We start from the raw sequence: 20,131 nt of genomic DNA on the forward strand, positions 1-20,131 counted from the left end.
ATGAGCGTTCAGGAGAGCTCTGAGCGCTCTGCTTGGAATGTAGTAGCCAATGCCATCGTCGAACTTTATCGTAACGAGTTATTTAGCAACTTTTTACTCCATTTGTTGCGATTTTGGCAGCACTGACGGTGGAGGCAAGCGACGAATTCTACATTAGCATGCAAGAGACATGATTTACAGGATACCTAACACACATAACGAATGCCATACTAAAACACCAACACTTCCCCGCCTTTTGAAAGACGGCCAAGGTCCTGATGTTCAGGAAGCCGGGGAAAGACCACAGCCTCCCACAAAATTACCGACCCATCAGCCTTCTGAGCTCGCTCAGTAAGATTGTTGAGAAGGTGATTCTCAAACGCATCACTAGGCACTGCATAACAAATGACATCCTGAGACCGGAGCAATTCGGCTTCAGAAATCACCACTCCACAACACAACAACTCCTACGTGTCGTTGAACACATAACACATGGCTTCAACATAAACAAAGCTACAGGAGCAGTAGGGGCTTTCGACCGTCTATGGCACAACGGCCTCATCCGCAAACTCAGCGACGCGGGATTCCCCGACGGGCTGCTGCGTCTAATACACTCATACCTCACAGACAGGAGTTTCAACACTGACGTGCAGGGAAAACAGTCAACACGACACGGTATACACGCGGGAGTACCCCAGGGAAGCATCCTAGGGCCCCTACTGTTTAACCTCTACATAAACGATCTCCCAACCACACACAACACAATGATGGCAATCTACGCGGATGACACAGCCATCCTTGCGCAAGATCGGAAACCATCAAACATTACGTCACGCCTACAGACTGCACTCAGAGTGGCCGAGCCTTGGTTGGCGAAATGGCGTGTTAGAGTAAACGTCGACAAGTGCGAAGCCGTTCTGTTCACGAGAAGACCGAAGCAACTGCGCAAACACCGCTACTGCAGACCAATAACTCTACATGCACGTCCAATACGTTTCCGGGAGAAAGTCAAATACCTCGGTGTCTGGCTGGACCGGAAATTACTCTGGGGGGACCACATACAACACATGACCAATCGAGCTAGCGCGAGGCTCAAACAGCTCTATCCTATGCTCAACAGGCGTAGCACACTGAACAGAAGGGTGTCGAGGTCCATGTACATGACACTTATCCGACCCCTGATGACGTACGCAGCTCCCGTCTGGGGATACGCTGCGCCTACACGCCTGCGCCGTCTGCAGCTCATACAAAACAAGGTACTCAAAATCATAAGCAATGCTCCACGATACACACGCATCGCGGACCTACACCGGGAATACCGACTTGAGACTCTCACGGAGGTAATCCACAAACTCACCACAAGACTATACAGAAACTCCAGACATTCGCAGAACCCGTTTATTCTGAATCTGGGGAACTACGACCACAACCATAGATGGAAACATAAAAGACCAAAAGACATACTTGCAAGTACATAACATCTATGGCCAAGCTTACGCAAACATAACGGCACAGGCGAGCCCCTGTTAATCAGACGCATTTACTGGATATCCAGCTGAAATACACTGCCGAATAACTGGCACCACACAGGGAAGCCGTACCGTACACTGCATGCAAACAAGCTCCACACATCCCCCACACAGTGAGATGATCTATGGCCGATCTCCCACTACTGTATAACGATCTTGATTCTTCCAGGGAAGTAGCAGCCGCAGCAACTGGGACACATCGCCATCGCCTGTCACGGTAATGATGCATGATACCTATACTAACAAATCCAACCTTGCATGAGCTATCGCAGCTAGTAAGCCACTACTGCTCTTACTACCCATCCCACTGTCGCAGAGGTTTTTTTCCCACGGCACGAGCCATGGCACTTTTTTCCCTCTGCTCTTCAAATCGCTACCCTCACTCGCGTTTCGTCCACTATCTATCACCTGATGGACGGTGTTAATGCGTAGCCTTACCCAGACGCACGGACAACATCACAGCCCAGCATCCTGTGATCCACCTACTAGATAACTAACATGTTTACGGAGGTGACAGTAGAACTTTTGGTTTGGTCACCACGTTGGTGCGGGCGTGGAGGGGCCCCATCTTTTAGGATACACGCTATGTACGAATGCATGCTCTCGCGGCGATATCAGTTAATAAAAAGTTCTCGGGTTTCAAACCGCGTCAAGTGGTTTACTGCCCACGAACTTTCGGCAGAGATCTGCTCTGCCATTGTCAAGAGGATGGCTGTCGTGTGGTTGTCATTCCCGGGCTTATATAGCCGCGCCGTCGCTCGTGACGTCACTGGTACTCGGTCCTGCACCATACACGGTAATGTTTTGGCCGCGCGACCGCCGGGCCTGCGTCAACTCCCTCAACACCGCATCCCAAGCTGTACTCAGCTTGTCTCTACTGAAGGTGTTGTCAGAAATTCTAATCTCTGTGGCCTCGTTCATCACGGTATCCGAGAAGCCATTAGCCCGTTTAATAATAGACGTCATCCAAGCCTCAAAGGAAGAAGACCTCTGAAGAAGACACCAAGCAGGTTGCACTCTTACCGTTTTGTGGTTCAAATCGCTCTGAGCACTATGGGACTTAACTTCTGAGGTCATCAGTCCCCTAGAACTTAGAACTACTTAAACCTAACTAACCTAAGTACATCACACACTTCCATGGCCGAGACAGGTTCAAAAAATGGTTCAAATGGCTCTGAGCACTATGGGACTTAACAGCTATGGTCATCAGTCCCCTAGAACGTAGAACTACTTAAACCTAACTAACCTAAGGACAGCACACAACACCCAGCCATCACGAGGCAGAGAAAATCCCTGACCCCGCCGGGAATCGAACCCGGGAACCCGGGCGTGGGAAGCGAGACTAGGGCCGAGACAGGATTCGAGCCCGCGACCGTAGCGGTCGCGCGGTTCCAGACTGTAGCGCCTAGAACCGCTCGGCCACTCCGGCCGGCTACCGTTTTGTGGTTCGACAACAGGGAAGATTAGTCGGCTCCTGAAGAGGTGTAAAATAGACACAATCTTCAGGCCTCAGGCAAAGGTCCGGCAACTGATGAAATCTGTGAAAGACGATGTAGGCCTCAGAACGCCAGGAATTTACAAGATACTGTGTGGATGTGAGCAGTTCTGTGTCGGCCAGACTGTTCGCACTATTGAACAGCGCCGCATAGAACATGAAAGGTGTTACCGTCTGCGCTACCCCGAAAAGTCAGCTGCAGCAGAACATGCTCTGGAAACGGACGCCGAATTGCATTCGATGAGACGTCTATTATTAAACGGACTAATGGCTTCTAGGATAGCGTGATAAGCGAGGCGATAGAGATTAGAATTTCTGACAACACCTTCAACAGAGACGGTGGACTGCAGTTGAGTACAGCGTGGGATCCGGTGTTGATGGAGCTAAAGCGGGCCCGGCGGTCGCTCGGCCAAAACATTACCATATATGGTGCGGGACCGAGCACCAGTGACGTCACGAGCGACGGCGCGGCTACATAAGCACTGTAGTGACGACCACACGACAGTCATCCACTTGACAATGGCAGAGGAGATCTCTGCCGAAAGCTCGTGGGCAGTAAACCACTTGACGCGGCTTGAAACCCGAGAATGTTTTGTTAAAGGATACACGCCTTCAAATGGCTCTGAGCACTATGGGACTTAACATCTGTGGTCATTAGTCCCCTAGAACGTAGAACTACTTAAACCTAACTAACCTAAGGACATCACACACATCCATGCCCGAGGCAGGATTCGAACCTGCGACCGTAGTGGTCGCGCGATACACGCTTTCTTTAAGCGCGAACGGAGACGTGTGAACCGCAACTGTCTCTTGGAACGTTCAACAGTGCAATCGCCGTCCATGCCTCGACACGCATGAACCACCATCGTTTGTGAATCGGTGTAGCGACAAGTCGTTTAGCGTACGTAACGTGAGGCAACTGGCGCAATACAACAGCAAAGTCTTTCGCGAAGGAGTCGTCGCATGAAGTGTTCTCAGTGCACTTGTCGCATTAATTCTCTGTGCAAATATGTGATTTCGACAGTATCCTCCACTGTAAGCATCATGTAGTGAACCGAAATAAAGGTCTTACACAGATACGTACTGGTACTCGCTGCAGCTTAAGGTTGCTCAGACGCAAAAGATGAAACGTCACTCTGCATCTTTGTAAGACTGGTCACTTCATGGGGAGAGAATACACAGATGTACACCGCGTGTTATTCAAAATAACACATAACTGCTGCGAGTCAAATTTCATCGTTGGTGTCAATTTAGCCTCTGATCTCAGTAGATACTACTTCGTAGGTTAAATTCATGTAATTCCTTTATGTCTTCGACAGTCAGTTTCCTTTCTGGACGATGTCAGTGGTGCATATTGTACAAAACTCGGATGTCATCTAGAAACAGCACGACATTTGCATCGAGGATACTTAATACTGCAGGGGCAATCGTTCAAAGCATCATGCCGTGTACAGTTTGCACATTTCTTATTTATTAAACAGTTATTTATTTATGCACGTATTCTACATGGGATATTTTTAATTTTTTGGCCCATACACTCAGTACCCTGTACTTCATTTAAGTATACAAGTATAGTACTTCTGGAGGCACATAATATAATGTAATATAGAACAGCTTAATGTGACATATGGCAGAAGCTGATATCCAGTGGCAGCACGCAGTTTACTCCTCCCGACTAGTACCATGAGAAATGCGAAGCGCACAATGACCCTGGGTTCAGTGTGGGACGGCGGTGGGGTGGGTGGACTGCTGTGGCCTGTTGTGGGGTTCTGAGCCACTGAGGGCTACGGCGGGACGAAGCCTCTCCGTCGTTTCTCGGTCCCCTGTTCAATCCACAATACACAAGGTCAGTAGCTTATGAAAAAAACACATCCTCGAAATAAAATATACGTATACTTTCTTCAATTCAGTCTCAATGTAGACAAGTGTAATGTGCTGCGAATACATAGAAAGAAAGATCCCTACAAATTTGCAGGTCAGCAACTGGAAGCAGTTAATTCCATAAATTATCTGGGAGTACGCATTAGTAGTGATTTAAAATGGAATGGTCATATAAAGTTGATCGTCGGTAAAGCAGATGCCAGACTGAGATTCATTGGAAGAATCCTAAGGAAATGCAATCCGAAAACAAAGGAAGTAGGTTACAGTACGCTTGTTCGCCCACTGCTTGAATACTGCTCAGCGGTGTGGGATCCGTACCAGATAGGGTTGATACAAGACATAGAGAAGATCCAACGGAGAGCAGCGCGCTTCGTTACAGGATCATTTAGTAATCGCGAAAGCGTTACGGAGATGATAGATAAATTCCAGTGGAAGACTCTGCAGGAGAAACGCTCAGTAGCTCGGTACGGGCTTTTGTTAATGTTTCGAGAACATACCTTCACCGAAGAGTCAAGCAGTATATTGCTCCCTCCTACGTATATCTCGCGAAGAGACCATGAGGATAAAATCAGAGAGATTAGAGCCCACACAGAGGCATACCGACAACCCTTGTTTCCACGAACAATACGAGACTGGAATAGAAGGGAGAACCGATAGAGGTACTCAAGGTACCCTCCGCCACACACCGTCAGGTGGCTTGCGGAGTATGGATGTAGATGTAGATGTAGTTATGCTGTTCCAAAACACATAGCGTTTTGCGTTTCACTAGGTGGATGACTCTTAAAAATCACATTTCTTTCAAGGAAAACGTCTGTAGTTAGTGGAATAACACAGTAGGTAATGAAGTTTTGCGTAATAACCATTTGGCAAAATACTCTCTTCCATCGAGTGCTATCATTTCCAAAATTTCATTTCAATATCTCAGACCGAATTCGAAAGATGAGGAATGTTGCGCATATTTCACTCTGGCTTTATCGCTGGCAGGACCCGATGCCAAATGAGCATGCTACGTCATATCAATTTTCTCAAGATTGGTGACAGATAGAGACCTCCCCCGAAGGCCATAGAAAAAGTCACTATGTTAGCCTAATTACATATGGAACAACATATTATATAATATGCACCAGACTCAAAATCATAGAGACCTCTGTTTTTCATTGCAAATTTTATCGAATTTCGCGCAGCATCTCACTTCGACGTATATATCATGATAACTGTGGCCATTAAAGAAATGATGGGCACATCATCATGAACCTGACATATAAAGGTATAAGTAACGCAAAAATGAATTTTTTAACTCACAGTTTCTGCAAAACTGTTTGAGAAGGATTGCAGGGCCAGCACTTCGATTCTGTCATGGTCGACCGGCCGAAAGATGGCAGGCACAGTCGGTGTCCACTCCCGAAAAAACGAATAAACTCGTCTAGCATTTTGGACGAAAACTGGTCATTGCGCTTCGGTCACCGTATCCTGTGCGGACTCTACCATGGCTATGGAGGCGGGTACCGCAGTCGCCATATATTCTGCTGCGTAAGTCAAAGAAAGACAGTGACACATTGCCTTGAATAGGATCACAACAGTTTCCATTTATCTCGTAATACACTGTCTGACAAAAAACGTGAAGGATCTGGAAGACGTGATCGGATGTAAAAGTGAATTCGAACACGTACGCACCACTGGCGGCCATGTAAATGATTAGAACTGCATGCTTCTGTCACTCTCAGAACGGCCACAGGGGTGCTTTAGCACTGTTCGTTTCTAGAGTTATTACCAGGTCTGGCAGGCTTTATAAGATGAGTGAACAATATTCAGGTGTTGAGCAACTACTCCGAAGGGCACGGAGATGCCATTTATTCACGTGAGACAGCGTTATCAGCACATGCCAGTCTGTGAAAGCGGCCTCGTTGTGGGTCTCCATTTGGCGGCTAGTTGAACCTTACAATTTTGATATATGTGGGCATCTGTTCGTGGCAGCGGCCCAATGATAGATTGCATGGTGACATGAGAACAGCCATACTCGTCGTCATCATTTCCGACTACCACAAGGGAGGATCGCCCTATTGTCCAGCAATCACAGCGTGGCGTATTCATGTCTACGCCTGCCATCCCAGTAACGGACGCACCACAACATTCTTTGTCGTCCTGCGCTATTGGACGGAGACTAGCAGCGGCTGGGCGAGGTAAGTAGCGTAGCGTAGCATACATAGGCTCCATTAACATCACAATACAAACGGCTGCGTCTGAAGTGATGCCGTGACCAGGCAGGATTGACTGCTGATGGAGGGCGTCCCATTGTGTTCAGCGACGAATCCCAGTTTTCCACTATCCCTTATGACGTCAGCGAGGATGGCGGCGACCTGGGGAGAGGTCCCATTTTTCAGTGTGCCATGTTACTCGTGGAGTTATGGCGTGGGGATCTGACTGAGGGAACTCTGACAGCACAGAGGTATGTCACCGACATCCGACATTCTCACGTGTTGCCTCTCATCAGACAGTACCATGGTGCCATTTTCAACACGTCGACCCATGGCACGTGTCTCTCTGTAGACTGTCTGAGTGGTGTTCAGCCGCTTCAGTCTGGAACCGCACGATTGCTACGATCGCAGGCTCGAATCCTGCCTCGGGCATGGATGTGTGTGATGTCCTTAGGTTAGTTAGGTTAAGTTCTAGGGGACTGATGACCTCAGAAGTTATGTCCCATAGTTCTCAGAGCCATTTGAACCATTTGAGTGATGTTGAGGTACTTTCATGAAGAGAAATATCTCCATATTTGTCCCCGAGAGTATGCGTGTAGGACCAACGTGAACATCAACCCTACTCCAGTGCCAGCATCCACGATGTCAAGGACGAGTATGGAAATGAACGTATGGCATTGTTGACCGGGTGGCCCCATTCGGGGAGTTCGGCCGCTGTATTGCAAGTTCTTCTTAGTTGACGCCATGTCAGCGACTTGCGAGTCAATGATGACCAGTTACAGCAGCAGTGGGCCAGCTCGCCTCAATGGAGGGTACATTGGCTTTCGCCCAATCGAATTTGTCCATGTGTCTAAGCCACACGAGGTGCAACGTTTTATTGACAGGTGGGCTCCTACTGCCGACTTATTTGTAAATTTGACTCGATTTTGTAATCACTGGAATAACGTCACATGCCCTTTCAGCTTGTGGAGTTTCATTCCGTATCGCCCTCACATTCTGGATGCTTCACTGTTTTTTTCTTGTCACGTAATTTTTTACGGAATTCACTTATGATCGTCGGAGAAAGGCACTAGTATTCCGTCTCGAATAGGACCATGCGTAGTAAATGGGTAAACGGTGTGGAGTTGAATCAACTTTCAGCTCCAGTTTACCTCGTAATAAAAATACATACTTATTTTAGTTGTTTGTGTACGGCAAACGGTATGACGAGACTTTTCATATCGCCTGTGTTGTGCGATGTACAATGAGGATGCTGTTAACATCCACAAATCGTAACTGTTGAATTAGATGCCTATGATGTTAGAACGCGAATGCCATTTAAGAAATACGACATTGCCGTGCCTGTGTTATTCCAAATTATGATGCAAAGTCCCTTTTGATATTCATGAATGCATGTCCAAAAGAACGTTGCATCGTAATTCGGAATAACACAGCCATTACAATATCGTATTTACCCGCTGGCAACGAGCAAGCGACTTTCAAGTAAAATGTCGGACCTGTACGGGAATATATATAATGAATGTACGAGTACAGCTTGTAGACGTATGATTGACGACAAATGGAAGTTTGGATCTGGCCGTGAGTCGTCTACGATAGCCAAATTGTAAGGCGACCGCTCGCGATAAGCGAGAAATTCGGGGTCGAGTCGCGATCCTGTACAAATTTTCATTTTAGTCTTTTAATTATACGGTGATGGTTGTTCAATATTCGCAACTGCGAATACATCTAATGTAATTTAAAGTGTTTAAGAAATAAATGGCTTCCGCGTAGATCACTGTTGATTTCAGTGATCGATGTAAATGACTGTTTCGCTAACATTTCAGAGTAACTCTTCGCAAGCGATAGAGCTACTTGTCATCTTTCTCAGCTTGCGGGAGTTTACCCATATCGCTCTGGAATCTATATTGGAAGTGAGAAGGGTGGAGCAAACACTCGACTCCCTTTCAGAAGATTCTCAGTTGAAATCCACGGTCACTTATCCAGATTTAGGTTTTCCGTGCTTCCCAAAAATCGCTTGAAGCAGATGTCTGGATGAATCCCTTGAAAAGGACGTGGCCGGTTGCCTTCCCCATTACGAACTTATCTGTAGGGGAAACCGGGGCGAGTTGTTACACGGGGCAAGTTGTTACTTGACAAGAAAAATTTCCGCGCTAGAGCAGTTTACTCGTTGCTCCGCCAGATGGTAGCAGTGAGTCCCCCTCCTCCCATCCTACCTATACCAGCCGTCAGTTGGTACTAAGGCGCTAGTGACAGAAAACGTGTTTTTCCTGTGCTGGAGTAATTTTTGTACTCTGTGTGAATTTTTTCATAGTTCGCAGGAAATTGCTGACTTCATTTTAAATTTTGCAACATACAGCGTCCAACATTCAGGTACGTAGTAGTATACGTTAAAATTCCAAACAAAAAGTTTATATTGTTGATTTTGACAATAAGAGAAAATGGCGTAGCATGTGGTCAGTTGTTACAAAGAGTTTTTGTTTCCTTTAATGTAAGCAATTATGTCTTTTATTATAAGAAGAAGACTGACAGAGGCACTATTCCTAAGGAAACATATTCTGAAGCGGCAAATGAAGTTCTAAGTGGCTTTTCTTCACTGCGGAAAGCTGCCCAAAAGTACAATATATATTTTATGACGCTGCAGAGGTTTTGTAAGCGATTGGAATCAACAAAGGGAGGTAGGCAACTTATTTTTCATTGTCAGCGTCGCCAACTGTGGCGTTGTAGATTATTGGTGTTATATAACGTGCAAATACATCAATATATCTAAGCAAATTAATCTCTTCTGACGTAACAGATACGCGCAGGAAAACGTAGCCTATAACAGCCTATTACAATTTTTCTTGTCTGCTTACTTTCAAAATCGGGAGAGATGCTTGTGCCAAACGATGGCTATAAGCGATCTCGGCAGGTTTTCTCAGACGAACAAGAAGCAGAGCTGGAAGAATACCTTCAGAAAGCTGCTAAGCTCTACTATGGACTTTCTGCGAAGGAAGTGAGAAGTCTAGCAATTCAATATGCAGTGAACAATAATGTCAAGTTTCCCGTTGGTTGGTGCGATGTAGAACTAGCTTACACTGACTGGTTTGGAGGATTTCTCAAACGAAAGAAAACGCTTTCCATCCGCACACCAGAAGCTACCAGCCTAAGCAGGGCTACTGGTTTCAATAAGTACAATGTAGGTAGATTTTTTACAAATCTAAGTGAAGTTTATGATCGATACAAATTTCAATGTCAAGAAGTGTATAATGTGGACGGGACTGCCGTCACCATGGTACAAACGCCTGCCAAAATTGTAGCAAGGAAAGGAATTAAACAAGTCGGTGGTATAACGTCTGCTGGAAGAGGAACTCTAGTCACTGTTGCCTTGGCAGTAAATGGGTCTGGAAACGCAATCCCGCCTTTCTTTGTGTTTTCAAGAAAGAACTTCAGGGATTATTTTCTTCGAAATGGGCCAGAAGGTAGCGCAGGGTGTGCAAACAAGTCAAGGTGGATGACAGGGCAAGATTTTCGCTCGTTAATGCTTCATTTCATTCATCATTCCAGGGCTAAGAGAGAGCGACCGGCTCTCCTTCTTTTGGACAACCATCAATCGCACCTTTATATTTCCGTGTTGGACGTAGCCAAAGAAAACGGTGTTGTCCTTCTCTCTTTTCCGCCACATACGTCTCATAAATTGCAAACTGTGTTTGGCCCATTTAAAAAATACAGGGTATTTCAAAAGTGACCGGTATATTTGAAACGGCAATAAAAACTAAACGAGCAGCGATAGAAATACACCGTTTGTTGCAATATGCTTGGGACAACAGTACATTTTCAGGCGGACAAACTTTCGAAATTACAGTAGTTACAATTTTCAACAACAGATGGCGCTGCAAGTGATGTGAAAGATATAGAAGACAACGCAGTCTGTGGGTGCGCCATTCTGTACGTCGTCTTTCTGCTGTAAGCGTGTGCTGTTCACAACGTGCAAGTGTTCTGTAGACAACATAGTTTATTCCTTAGAACAGAGGATTTTTCTGGTGTTGGAATTCCACCGCCTAGAACACAGTGTTGTTGCAACAAGACGAAGTTTTCAACGGAGGTTTAATGTAACCAAATGACCTAAAAGCGATACAATAAAGGATCTGTTTGAAAAATTTCAACGGACTGGGAACGTGACGGATGAACGTGCTGGAAAGGTAGGGCGACCGCGTACGGCAACCACAGAGGGTAACGCGCAGCTAGTGCAGCAGGTGATCCGACAGCGGCCTCGGGTTTCCGTTCGCCGTGTTGCAGCTGCGGTCCAAATGACGCCAACGTCCACGTATCGTCTCATGCGCCAGAGTTTACACCTCTATCCATACAAAATTCAAACGCGGCAACCCCTCAGCGCCGCTACCATTGCTGCACGAGAGACATTCGCTAACGATATAGTGCACAGGATTGATGGCGATATGCATGTGGGCAGCATTTGGTTTACTGATGAAGCTTTTTTTACCTGGACGGCTTCGTCAATAAACAGAACTGGCGCATATGGGGAACCGAAAAGCCCCATGTTGCAGTCCCATCGTCCCTGCATCCCCAAAAGTACTGGTCTGGGCCGCCATTTCTTCCAAAGGAATCATTGGCCCATTTTTCAGATCCGAAACGATTACTGCATCACGCTATCTGGACATTGTTCGTGAATTTGTGGCGGTACGAACTGCCTTAGACGACACTGCGAACACCTCGTGGTTTATGCAAGATGGTGCCCGGCCACATCGCACGGCCGACGTCTTTAATTTCCTGAATGAATATTTCGATGATCGTGTGATTGCTTTGGGCTATCCGAAACATACAGGAGGCGGAGTGGATTGGCGTCCCTATTCGCCAGACATGAACCCCTGTGACTTCTTTCTGTGGGGACACTTGAAAGACCAGGTGTACCGCCAGAATCCAGAAACAATTGAACAGCTGAAGCAGTACATCTCATCTGCATGTGAAGCCATTCCGCCAGAAACGTTGTCAAAGGTTTCGGGTAATTTCATTCAGAGACTACGCCATATTATTGCTACGCATGGTGGATATGTGAGAAATATCGTACTATAGAGTTTCCCAGACCGCAGCGCCATCTGTTGTTGAAAATTGTAACTACTGTAATTTCGAAAGTTTGTCTGCCTGAAAATGTACTGTTGTCCCAAGCATATTGCAACAAACGGTGTATTTCTATCGCTGCTCGTTTAGTTTTTATTGCCGCTTCAAATATACCGGTCATTTTTGAAACACCCTGTATATTAATTCTGCATCAGATGCGTGGATGAAAAACAATGCTGGAAACACTATGACAATATATGACATTCCATTTATAGTTAAACAATCTTTGCTTAGAGCTGCTACGCCAAGGAACATCAAGGATGGATTTCAAGTGTCTGTAATATGGCCATTTAACAGAGACATTTTTACAGACGATGAATTTTTGCCCTCTGCCGTGACGGACCGCCCATACAGCGAAGATGAAACTCTGCTTTCTGTGTCTCTTACGAGCTCAGTAGGGGATGGCGTTCCCAGCACATCAACAAGTGTGGAATCAAGTCCGACGCCTTGCACCTCAACAGTTGGTTCTGCAAACTCCATACACACACATGTGCCACCTGAAGAACTGAGGCCTTTCCAGAAAGCTCCTGCCCGCAAGAAAACAGAAAGAAGGAATAAGCGAGTGAGTGCTACCCTGACTGATTCACCAGTAAAAGCAGCATTGACAGTTGAGGCAAATAGACAAAAGAAACCTGCAAGACGACGACTGGTGTTGGCGCCGAAAAATAAAAACAAGAAAGCAAAAACGGGGAAACGAAAATGTGAGATCGTAGAATCATCTGATGAGGAAGACGACTGCGTGTGTATCGAGTGTATGGAACCATACTCTCTGTCAAGACCACCAACCACATGGCTACAGTGCACAAAATGTAAAAGGTGGGCACGTGATAGGTGTGCCAAGCATGACAGTTTCTTTATTTGTAAAAACTGTAGCTCTGATAATGAACCTGATATTTCTTCTTCAGATTAATGATGACTGTATGTCAATATTAGTACTGTGTTTCAAGTTTTATGATTTTGTTACCACCTCTTGCATTAAAACTAATGATTAAATAAATCTGTGTTATGGAACCAAAAATATATTTTTTCTTAATGATTATGTAACAATTAACCCCATATAGTGTAACAAGATGCCCCACAGTGGGGTAGGTTGTTACATCATACAAGTTAGCAAAAAAGTTGATATAGAGCTTAACAATCTGAGCTTACATTTATGACAAAAATTTCATTGTGAAGATTAAATAATGGGCTAACTTTTGGCATCTGTCCAATCGACATACGTGTTTTGTGTCGAGGTATACGAGATTCCAAAAAAATTTGTAACAACTAGCCCCGGTCTCCCCTACCTATGACAACGTCGCCCTCGACAGAATGTTAAATACTGAACTCCATTCCGTTTTGATTTGAGCCTAATGCCTACTACCACACAGCCACTTTGATTGGTACTAGAAAAAAACATTCATTGCTGCCTCCGGTGTTACTTTCGTAACAATTCTGGTTTCACCAGCTGTCGTCAGAAATATTATGTGGACTGAGTTGTTGTATCGATGCGTGTTTAATTTTCGTGCTTCATGATATATAAAATATGACTGCTGCAATTCATCCGACGGACAAACGCAATAGCAAACTTTCTCCGAGCGAATCGCACCTTCATAGTTCAAAATGAGATCGGATAACTTATGTGCAAGAGGGAGGATTTGTGGAAACAAAGGGTAAGAAGTAACGTTGCAGCTATCAGTCAAAGGACCACTTTCACTCAGCTCTTCAGAGCAATGTATCTTCTGCAAGCTTTTTTTTCATAGTCGCTTAGATACTGCACTCTACATCATGCTTTAACCTACTTAATGTAATCTGGTCCTCGACTTCCTTTATAATTAACCTTCAACCATCCTCCATTACGAAATTAACTATTCCTTTATATATCATGGTGTGTCCATCAACCTTTCTCTGTTTTGAGTCAAATTACGCCATGAGGCTTTTTCCTCCCACTTCGATACATTGCATCTTCATTAGTTGCTTGATTTACCTAACTAATTTTCAACATTCTTCTGCAGCACCACATATCAAAAGATCATTCTTTCTACTTCTCTCTGCTGTTCATCTCCTACATTTAACTTCCACAAAACTCAACACTCCAAACAAATACTTTCAGCAACGATTTCTTAACACTTACACTCACATTCAGTGTCAACATGTAACCCTTTTTCACAAAAAAACCCTTGCTATTGCCAGTCTACAATTTATAATTTGTTTACTTCTGCTATCGTCAGTTACTTTGCTGCCTAAATGGCAAACATCAAACATCGTCCACTACTTTTAAAGATCGCGCACCTTCAGGATTCTACATACAGACAGTACTCTCGCTGATGCTACATGCTGACTAGCAGTCGTTTCTCGTCAGGTGATGCCGCTATCGCCTGGAAGAGTTTACATCGATACAGGACGGTGGTCACAATGTTCTGACTGATCAGTGTAAACTCGCGTGTCTTCAATACAGAGCTCCACCAATACAGAATTATAAGATCCAATAGTTTCCCTTGGTAACAAAAAGTTTCTGGGGGACATATGTCTTTTTTGTGTTGATTGTTCTGTAATATTGATGATAATAATAATAATAATAGGAAGAAGCAATAGATGTGTGTGTTTACAATGGTTTGAAACTGTTGGCAACATTTTGCAACAGATGACAATTGTAATGTAACGTCGCGAGACAATACGCAATAGCATTTATTGCACTACTTTGCAATACGGCTCGTAGCTTTGGAACCTTTGGCGGTTACAGAAACAGCCGCTTGTATCTTAGCGTGAGTCATTCGCACCTGTCGCTAGCCCAGCCGTGGGAAGCGGTACCCGTGGCAATTCGAGCGACAGAATATTCAAGCCCCTAAGAATCTAAATAAACTATATTAAATATTATTTAATTTACTTAAAAGTCAATATACTGACCTTTGTTATTAAAAAGAAGATTGCGTAAAAATCTCAACTTTCTAGCTGGCATACTTTCAGAGTTAGAGAAAATTACGTAAAACACCCCAAACGATATTTGTAAGATTAAAGTCAGTTAGGATGCATAACAGCTTGTCTTTTAGTATCATGTGGAATCATTACTGAAGCTCACAGCACGTCAGGTCAATTTGTTTAGAGTTTCATAATTAAAAACGTTAACTATCTGGCATTTTCCGTAATATAAAATTCATAAAAGATCAGTATTCATTTAATAAGTTGTTTTGTGAGTAAACGAGAATGAGTGAGAGTGTGTATCTGGGACATTCGAAAAAATTCAACATTATCTAATGTTACACCATTACGTAACTGTGTCTTGGGAAAGTTGTGGTTTACCCACATTGCTGATGACGTATGTCTAAGTGTGCTTGCTTTTGTAAGATGGCAGCCAGAATAGCCATTTGCAGAGTAATAAGTTTCTAAGTTTCTAAATTTATTTCATGTTTAGTTTTCTTTTCGTTTGATTTTGTTAAACATTATATTAATATTTGCATATTGAAATGAAGTAAATGCAACTGGGAATAGTGATTGGCGTAACACAGTATTAGGGCGAGAAAGAAATCGAAGGATTGTTTTGATTGGCTGGTCATCTTGAACAACCGATCAGAGTTGAGCAGTTCGCGCGCACTGCTGAGTAGTTATGCTGGGAGAGAAGCAGACTGAATGGGCGGTCGCTGGCTAACTATCGGACGTGCAGATCATGTTAGACGTGTTCGTACATTTTGAGTAAAATGAAGAAGTTACTAGTTTCTCGCGTCCGGATTGCAATGCCTTGAAAGCAGTTGCATTTACCGACTGTGAAACTCGTATATTGTAGCAGAGTTTATTATTATTATTATTATTATTTATTTTATGGCCTTCATTGGACCACTGTAGTCAAAAATACAAAGTTCTAAACAAGTTGTTACAAATGGATACCATTTGGTTCGAAAATAACTTAATATATTTAGGTAATATAATTATTAGAGGCTATTCTTATATGAAAGGTGTTTTGCTCTTCTGTCTGCCCAATATTTCTTCATTCTTTCAGATATTTTCTTTCTTTCTTCATCTGAGACAACTCTTCCTGTACTCCTTTTATTGATTTTCATTTGTAGTCTGGTTTGCGGGTCTTGCAGTATTCTGGTTTTCTCTGTCTTGTTTTTTAGGTCATCTACTGCAATTTGAAGTTCTTTTATATCGTCCTTAATTTCTGTGATCCATTTAATGTCGCTCTTGCTATTCCACAATTTTTGTATTATTTTTTTACTAATTCTGTTTTCTGGAGTTCTCATCAGATGTCCAAAGAATGAGATGCGTTTCTTCCTGATTGTGCTCATGACTGGTTCTATTTTCTTATATACTGTTTCATTTGATGCTATTCTCCAATGTCCATTTATTTTATACTGTTTATTTATACATGTCCTAATTATTCTTCTTTCTATTTTTAGTATTCTGTCAATTTCTGCTGTATTAGTTGTTTTGAAGATAGTTTCAGCTGCATACGTTATTTCTGGTTGTGTAACTGTTTTATAGTGTTTTAATTTTGCATCTATAGATAGGCTTTTTTTGTTGTATGTAGTTTTGGTAATGTAATTTGCATAGTTCAGTTATTTATTCTATTTTGCCATGATGGCTTCTCATTTAGATTGTATGTTATTATTTCGCCTAAATACTTAAATTTATCAACAATTTTGATTTCCTGTTCTCCTATTGTAATTTTGTTTGCAAGTGGTGGATGTTAGCATAATCTCCGTTTTTTCAAATGATATTCTAAGGCCTACTTTCTCTGCTATTTCTTGTAGTGATTTCACTTGTTGCCTGGCTTCTTGAATGGTGTTGGCTAGGAGAGCAAGATCATCAGCAGAGTAATGACTGTAAATCGCATAATCATTCAGGTCGGACTTAAGTGCATCTCTGGCTGCCTTGCGTGTGTACTGAGTTGTCTGAACTGTGAGCTGAGGGCAGTGACACTATTTGTTAATTAAATACAGGCTGATGGCAACTGTTTATTTTGAACTTAAAAAAAATAAAAGAACTCGTTTGCTGAATTTTGACAATTTTCTAAAGAGATGAAGCAATCGCCCTCCCTGGAACGGCACGACCGCTACGGTCGCAGGTTCGAATCCCGCCTCGGGCATGGATGTGTGTGTCGTCCTTAGGTTAGTTAGGTTTAAGTAGTTCTAAGTTCTAGGGGACTGATGACCTCAGACGTTAAGTTCCATAGTGCTCAGAGCCATTTGAATCATTTTGAATCGCCCTCAGAAATTTTTTATAAGGTGTTACAGGATAGCTTGCTACTTTGCAAACGTGAGTATTGACGATGTTTTCTTCGAAGCTGCTTTTAACATCGTCTGGACAGTACCTACGAATGCAGAGAAACGGGCTGGTGATCAGACGCCGTACTGAAGTAGGTGGAACTTTGGCAGTGCACCGTACGACGAGAGACAGTGATCGAACAAGTACGCCTCCCAACTAAACCCGCACGGCCGCAGTAAGTATACCGAATTCACAACAGTTGTGTGTTTTTGCATGTCGTAGTTGATTTTTGGTGTGAAAGTACTTTAACACTACCGGAAAAGCAAACTCGAGCAGCACAGAATGCAAGCTTGAGGGCGAAGAGTAAAGGGACGTTGTTGTTGTACCGTCAGAGGATGGAATAAGTTTGCTTCCAATCAAGATTCACCGCGCATGCCTTCGACAATTCCGGTGTTTTTTGCAGATATTTTCAGTGGAACACACATACAAATATAAACTGGGGGTAAGAAATGAAACAAAATGCACTTTCGCCGCCTATATTAAGAAGGCCTGTGCGCTGAGCACCCCAACTAGAGACAGTAATCATACAAATTTTATCTACCCAAGAGTAGCGTTACCGGTAGCCACTTACAGAAACGCATTTTCCTGACTAAATATTGTATTTCTAACGACTTACGTCACTTTCATATTTATAAATGCTCAATATCACATTTGTGGTGTGCGTACTGTAAGACCTTCGGGACACACACCATCAGATTATTTGACTTGTCGCTCTAACGAAGTAGGCGAGTGTCAGCAATATGTCTCGTGGTCTTGTCGTGGTATGTTTATCTTCTGCCGTTACGTCAGACGATAGAAATGCCACTTGTACGCTTAGAGTAGCAGATTGGCGGTGACCAACCTTAAACAGAACTTGATTAATTTTCACACACATTTATTAAAATAATAACAAGCATAAAAATAAATTAACTTGGTTCTGGATGCTATTTACAGTTGACAATCTGAAGTTCCTTTGGTCTTGGTACGTTAATCTTATTCTCACGTATCTCTGATACTTGACAAAAGTGTCTATACATTTATCTTCATGGCTATGTACAGGAATATGATAATCTTATTAGGCGCAGACTGAAACTTGACTATAGACTGGTACAGACAAATGCAGACTAATTCAGAGTAAGGCAGACTAAGGCAGACTAACTAATCGGAGGTCTGTACACTCGTTATAATACATCCAGCGTTCAGGTATCACTGCGCGAGTGTGATCCGCGAGGAGAAAAGGTTCTACGTTAGCAGCGATCTCATTGGCTGCGTTACATATTAATACGCGGATCGGCGGAAGCACAATTTGGTCCGTCTCTAAGACAGCGCCATCTCGTAGTGCGGAGACGAAACTATGTACACAACAACATTTTATAACTATTTCCGTAGAAATCTGTGAAATATTAGTTGAGTTGTCTAAACAACTTCATATTACTGCCCATTCATACTAGGCTACCTGTTCTTTCTCAAGTCACATTATTAAAAAAGGAGGATAGTTACTCTGAAACAACCAAACAATAAATTGCCAAAATAGCGCCCATTTCCTAATCACTTGGCAATCAGACGGAAACCTCTATTCTTCCTGCTTTCCTTTTAGCTGATAGTCGAGAACCTTGCCGTTAGTCTGCTCACTAACCCGCACCAGGTAAACAAAACGCCTTGTTAACTTTCTAGGAGTAGGCCAGTTGACATAGAAGTGACAAGAAGTGTATTCGCAGTTGCGAATACGGGCAGACTCCAGCTGTAGAATGGAATGACGACTTTGCAATTTTGGGCAGGACGAGAGCTCGAGCCCAGATTTCCCACTTGGCGCGAGCCGTCCCCTGAACCATTTCGGGTGTCCGTGCACGCTTCACGGCCAGACGCAAACTTACTTATGTCGTGTCCGTGTGTCATTAACCTGCACTCGTAAACTTGCTGTAATTCCTGTACATGGGAGAGATAATCGAAAGTCGCTTGCCTGGTGTCGACGGATAAATACGGTATTGCAGAGGCTGTGTTTATATGAACTACAATGCAGTATTCCTACGGGCTTGAATGCAGGCACTGCAATATAGAGAGAGTAATAACCTCCGCATATGCAGTGCTGCAAACCAATAACAAAACAGTCTGTCTAAGCACGTCACGCGGAGCATCCGGTGACACAATCTTGTTCAGGACAGGCTGCACTTTCACAGCAATTAAAATGGAACAAGAAATAATAATAAGCAAAAATTCGCAGGCAAGTGTTACAAGCATAACCAAGAAAAAAACGTATGTTTAGTGTTCTGTAACTTCTGTGAATTCAGCTATAACGTATTGAAACATCCTTGGAAAATCAAAGTTGCGAGCCCGAAAGGATTAAATCCTTATATAGAGCTTATCAAGTGCAATGGACACGCTTCACGCAAGGTGTTTAGTTTTAACCACCCATTACAAAATTTAAGATATATTAATACCGATAATAATAAGACACTCCTGGAAATTGAAATAAGAACACCGTGAATTCATTGTTCCAGGAAGGGGAAACTTTATTGACACATTCCTGGGGTCAGATACATCACATGATCACACTGACAGAACCACAGGCACATAGACACAGGCAACAGAGCATGCACAATGTCGGCACTAGTACAGTGTATATCCACCTTTCGCAGCAATGCAGGCTGCTATTCTCCCATGGAGACGATCGTAGAGATGCTGGATGTAGTCCTGTGGAACGGCTTGCCATGCCATTTCCA

General features: G+C 43.6%; 1 protein-coding gene across 4 annotated transcripts in view; it reads right to left on the bottom strand.

Moving 5' to 3' along the window:
• The window catches only part of LOC126191140 (inactive dipeptidyl peptidase 10), a 1,759,372-nt gene that overhangs the window by 18,562 nt on the left and 1,720,679 nt on the right, over positions 1-20,131 (bottom strand). The window lies entirely within an intron of this gene.

The sequence above is a fragment of the Schistocerca cancellata genome, chromosome 6, assembly GCF_023864275.1.
Source record: "Schistocerca cancellata isolate TAMUIC-IGC-003103 chromosome 6, iqSchCanc2.1, whole genome shotgun sequence".
Taxonomy (NCBI): domain Eukaryota; kingdom Metazoa; phylum Arthropoda; class Insecta; order Orthoptera; family Acrididae; genus Schistocerca; species Schistocerca cancellata.